Raw genomic sequence first — 6,000 nt, 5'->3', positions numbered from 1 at the left:
CTGGCGGGTGACAGCAGCCGCTGTCACACACACACTGACTCCAGCCAGCGCTGGCTTCGCTCCACTCCCAATTCCAGCGGTTTCCTCGGGATTTCCAGCACAGCAGGGAGGGAAAAGGGCTCCTCCAGGCCCCGCTGCCGGTGGGGTGGCAGTGCCACCTCCCCGGGGACAGCGGGGGTTGATGGCTCTGTCTCCTCTCACTGCTCCACACTGGGAAAACGATTATTTTTATTATTTTTATTTATTTTTATTTTTATTTTTATTTTTAATTTTCACGCCTCCTTCCACGGCTCCCGGCTTCCCCACCTGCGTGGAGGGGGATTTAAAGAGCTCCCAGCCCCATCCTGGGGTGTGTTTGGAATTCCTCCTGCCCTGCTCGCCCCAGGTGGGGGCTCAGCTCTCAGCCTGCTCCATCCCGTATTGATCCCCCCGGATCTCAGTGCCAGGGATTTCCAGGCTGGCTGGAGGTGGGAATGTGGTGCCAGGCTGAGCCTGACCCTACAAACATCCCTGGGGAGGGGAATCCATGGATTGGGGGGAAAATCCATCCCTCATTCCCAGCTGGATGGAATTCCCTGTGCCCAGGGAGGCGGTGCCAGGGCTGACCCCCACCCGAGGGGCACCAGGACGGGGGGCAGAGGCTCAGCGAGCCCCCCGTGCCTGGAATTCCGGCTCCCGGGAGCCGCCAGGCCAGGGCTGTTCCAGGATATTTTCCAGACCATTTGCACGGGCACCTCCAGGTCATTTCGATCACTTTAAGCCACTTATCTGCCCATTTCCCTGCCCATAATATTTCCCTAATTCGATTACTCCGCAGCCTCCGCGCGCTGCAGGGAAATCAGCCGGGGACGTCACCCGGAGGCAGCGGCTGCAGCACCCCCAGCGGCTCCGGGGGCTCTGCCCGGCTGGGGACACCGGGGACACCGGGGACACCGGGGACACCGGGGACACCTGGGACATCAGGGACACCGGGGACAGCGGGGACACTGCGGACACCTGGGACATCAGGGACACTGGGGACAGTGGGGACACTGGGGACATCAGGGACACCGGGGACACTGCGGACATCTGGGACATCAGGGACATTGGGGACACCGGGGACACTGGGACATCGGGGACATCAGGGACAGCGGGGACACTGCGGACACCTGGGACATCAGGGACACTGGGGACAGCGGGGACACCGGGGACACTGCGGACACCTGGGACATCAGGGACACTGGGGACAGCGGGGACAGCGGGGACACTGCGGACACCTGGGACATCAGGGATATTGGGGACACCGGGGACACAGTGATCCGTGAGGATCACTGGTGATGCCAGGGACACCGGGGACACTGCGGACACCTGGGACATCAGGGACATTGGGGACACCGGGGACACTGGGGATACTGGGACATCGGGGACATCAGGGACAGTGGGGACACTGTGGACACTGTGGACACTGGGGACACGAGGGACACCGGGGACACCAGGGACACTGGAGACAGCGGGGACATCAGGGACACCAGGGACACTGCAGACACCAGGGACACTGGGGACATCAGGGACACTGGGGACGCTGGGGACATTGGGGACATCAGGGACACCGGGAACACCAAGGACACCCCGGGGCCTGTCCCAAGGAGCCTCCAGGGAGGTGCCAGCCCCAGCCTGGGGCGCAGCCACTCCTAGAGGGCTCCAAGGGTTCCAATTTGTCCATTCCAGGAAAAACGGGAGCGTTTGGGGTTGAAGTCCCAACTTGTATCCCAAAGAGGGATTAAAGGGGAGGGGATCCCAGTTTGGGGTGGGATGAAGGGAAGGGAAGGGAAGGGAAGGGAAGGGAAGGGAAGGGAAGGGAAGGGAAGGGAAGGGAAGGGAAGGGAAGGGAAGGGAAGGGAAGGGAAGGGAAGGGAAGGGAAGGGAAGGGAAGGGAAGGGAAGGGAAGGGAAGGGAAGGGAAGGGAAGGGAAGGGAAGGGAAGGGAAGGGAAGGGAAGGGAAGGGAAGGGAAGGGAAGGGAAGGGAAGGGAAGGGAAGGGAAGGGAAGGGAAGGGAAGGGAAGGGAAGGGAAGGGAAGGGAAGGGAAGGGAAGGGAAGGGAAGGGAAGGGAAGGGAAGGAGAGAACAGAGATCTGATCTTTCCCAACCTCAAGAATTCCCCATCCCATGAGAATGGAGGGAGGAGACTCTGGCCCTGCCCATCCCAAGCCCCTGGACACGGCTCGGAGCTGCAGGATCCAAATCCATTCCAGGCTCATTCCAGCGGCCCTGCAGGGCAATCAACGCCTGGGCGCTAATGAGAGGCCCTGAGTTAATTGGCAGGAGCCGCTGCCTAAATGAAGATTCCGTATGCGCAGGAGGAGCCGGGATCGGCCGGGATTCGGAGCCGGGCACATCCAATTTGTGCCTCTGCAAGCTCAATTAAGCTGCTCTGGCTTTTTTAATCAATCCCACCCCGCTCCCCCCGGGCTGCTGAGGGGTGAGGGCAGCAGGGCCGTGCCTGGATTCCGGTTCCAGTGGAATTGCCATCCTGGGATCCACCAGCAGCAGGGAATTTGCTTCCCTTATTTGTTTATTTGTATTTTGGTGGTTTTTTTTTTTTTTTTTTTTTTTACTTATAAATCAACCCCCAAGTTTTCCTTTGGAAAGCGGTTCCTGGAAAAGACAGGTTGGACTTTTGGGTGGTGCTTGAAACGTCATTCCCAAGGGAGACTGGCTTTGAGCTGCAGGATCTGCTCTTTCCAGAGGGTTTGGATTATTTGGAATATTCTCCCTGCACCCTCTTGCCCTCCTGGAATGTTCCTCGGGGCATTGGCAGGAAAATGTGATTTTCCCACCCACGGCCTTGGGCGTGTGGAGCCTTTGCTCTGTGGAAAGGGAGGAATTTTCCAAGGTTTCTCCAGCAGGGATTCCCTGCCCGGTGCCTCAGCTGGAGACGGGAATGGGGCGGAATTTGGGATGGGGGTGAGGGGTGGGTGGATTCCTTGGGCCCTTGGAGCATCCCTGCGCCCAACCCAGCTCTCCGTTTTCCCCGTGGATTCTTTTCCCTTGGGAACGGCCTAAGGGGCAGGAAAACCACCCCGGGAATTCCGGGAATTCCGCCACGGGAATTTCCTCCCTGAGGAAGAGGAGGGAGCAGCCCCGCGCTGGGGATGGGATCAGCCCCGTTAAATCCCATTTCCCGTTAACCCCTCCCGTGCTGGCCCTGCTTTAATTGAGGACGGGGTCGTGCGGGGCTGCTGAGCCCCCCCAGCTCCCTCCTGACTCCCAGCACCAAAACATCCCTAATTAAACTGGGAAAGGAACGCGGCGAATCCCAGCGGGAGAGCCCCGACCCCGTCCCTGCCCTGCACCCCCCCCGTGCTCCCGAGGGATTCCCAGCTCCAGAGCCGCTCCAGGAAAGGTTTCCGTGAGGATCACGGGGAGGAAAAGCGGCCGCGAGAGGCTCGGCCGGGTGGAGGAGCCCGGAGTGCCAGGTAGGGATCGGATCCTGGCAGATATAAATATCCCTGCTGACACAGCGGGCAGGGCTGCGGGGACGAGACCAGCCAGGGAGCCAAAGGGATTTGGGGACCTTGCCAAGGGCCCCGGGCCGAGCGGTGCCAGCGGAGCCGGGAGGGGCTGTGACATTCCCTGAGTGGCATTTCCCGAGTGGCACCTCCCGAGTGGCACCTCCCGCGATGTTTTCCCAGGTTCTGTCCCCTGCGCGTCCCCGATGTCTCACCCCGGGCTGGCACCTCCCCCCGAGACATTCCCGGGGCAGGGATGCCATTTCTGCAGCAGGGATGCCATTCCCGAGGCAGGGATGCCATTCCCGAGGCAGGGATGCCATTCCCGGGCCAGGGGTGCCATTCCCGAGGCAAGGATGCCATCCCAGCTCCCCCTGAGCCATTCCCAAGGCAGGGATGCCATTCCCGAGGCAGGGGTGCCATTCCCGAGGCAGGGGTGCCATTCCCGGGGCAGGGATGCCATTCCCGGGGCAGGGATGCCATCCCAGCCCCCCTGAGCCATTCCCGAGGCAGGGGTGCCATTCCCGGGGCAGGGATGCGATCCCAGCTCCCCCTGAGCCATTCCCAAAGCAGGGATCAGATCCCAGGTGCCCCTGAGCCATTCCCGAGGCAGGGATGCCATTCCCAAGGCAGAGATGCCATTCCCGAGGCAGAGATGCCATTCCCGAGGCAGAGATGCCATTCCCGAGGCAGGGATGCCATTCCCGAGGCAGAGATGCCATTCCCGAGGCAGAGATGCCATTCCCGAGGCAGGGATGCCATCCCAGCTCCCCATAGCCATTCCCGAGACAGGGATCAGATCCCAGCCCCCCCTGAGCCATTCCCGAGGCAGGGATGCCATTCCCGAGGCTGGGATGCCATTCCAGAGGCAGGGGTGCCATCCCAGCTCCCGCCCATCCCCGTTTTCCAAGTTTTCCAGGCCCGCGGGGTTTCCCCGCTCCCTCCCCAGCCCGGCAGCCAGGGTGTGGCAGTGCCAGGGGAGGTGGAAGGCTGCCAGACGCTGCTGGGAAGCCGCATCCGTGGAAATCATGGAATGGTTTAGCTTCCAAGGGATTTGAGGGATCCCGTTGCACCCCCTGCCATGGGCAGGGACACCTCCCACCATCCCAGGAGGCCTTGGACGCTTCCAGGGATGGGGCAGCCACAGCTTTTCTGGGAATTCCATCCCACCACCCCCACAGGGAAGGATTTCTAACACCGAATTCCCATTTTCATGGGATGGGGACCCTCTCCTGGCACCGCAGGGAACGAGGAGACATCCACCCCGGGTCTCCTCTGCTGACACACAGCAATTCAATGTTTTTCCAGACGTTTCCCAGTCCTGCTGTTCCACTGGAGCCGTGGAGGCTCGGGAAGCACCAGCCAAGGAAGCCACGTCCAGGCCAGCGCTCCTGCAATTACTCACTTAGCATCCCGGAGTGCCTGGAAATCTCATTCCCGGGAATGGGGGGGGAGCGGCCGCCCGGCCCGGCCCCAGCCCTCAGCCAAACTCGATTTGCTGCATTCCCGGCCGGGCAGTGCGTGAGAGGAGCGGGGCTGCTCCCGGTCATTCCCGAGCCTCTGCAGGCGCCTGCTCTCCCTGCCCTGTGTGCCCTTCCCTGTGCCCTCCTCCAACGGGAACAATTCCCTGTGCCCTTCATCCCTGTGCCCTTCATTTGATGGGAACTGTCCCTCATCCAACGGGAACAATTCCCTGTGCCCTTCATCCCTGTGCTCTCATCCAACAGGAACAATTCCCTTTGTCCCCATCCCTGTGCCCTCATCCGATGGGAACTGTCCCTCATCCAACGGGAACAATTCCCTGTGCCCTTCATTCCATGGGAACAATTCCCTTTGTCACCATCCCCGTGCCCTCATCCAATAGTCCCTGTGTCACCATTCCTTCATCCCTGTGCCCTTATCTGATGGGAACAATTCCCTTTGTCACCATTGCTGTGCCCTTCATACAACAGGAACAATTCCCTGTTCCCTCATCCGATGGGACCAATTCCTTCTTCTTTGCCTCCATTCCCCTTCATTCCACCTGACGGAACATTTCCCTTTGCCTCCATCCCTGCTCCCTCCATTTGATGGGAACAATTCCCTCTCCTTTTCCCCCATCCTTGTTTTCTCCATCCCATGGGAACCATTCCCTTTGTCACCAAACCCGTTCCCTCAATCCAATGGGAACAATTCCCTCTCCTTTGACTGTATCCCTATTTTCTCCATCCAATGGGAATAATTCCCTTTGTCACCAAACCTGTTCCCTCAATCCAAAAGGAACAATTCCCTCTGTCACCAAACCTCTTCCCTCAATCCAACAGGAACAATTCCCTTTGGCACCAAACCCCTTCCCTCAATCCAATGGGAACAATTCCCTTTCCTTTCCCCCCATCCCTATTTTCTTCATCCGATGGGAACAATCCCCTTTGTCATCAAACCCGTTCCCTCAATCCAACAGGAACAATCCCCTTTGTCACCAAACCTGTTCCCTCAATCCAATGGGAACAATTCCCTCTCCTTTTCCCATATC

Source organism: Passer domesticus, chromosome 28 (assembly GCF_036417665.1).
Source record: "Passer domesticus isolate bPasDom1 chromosome 28, bPasDom1.hap1, whole genome shotgun sequence".
NCBI classification, from domain to species: Eukaryota; Metazoa; Chordata; class Aves; order Passeriformes; family Passeridae; genus Passer; species Passer domesticus.
Note: the sequence above shows the minus strand (reverse complement) of the source record.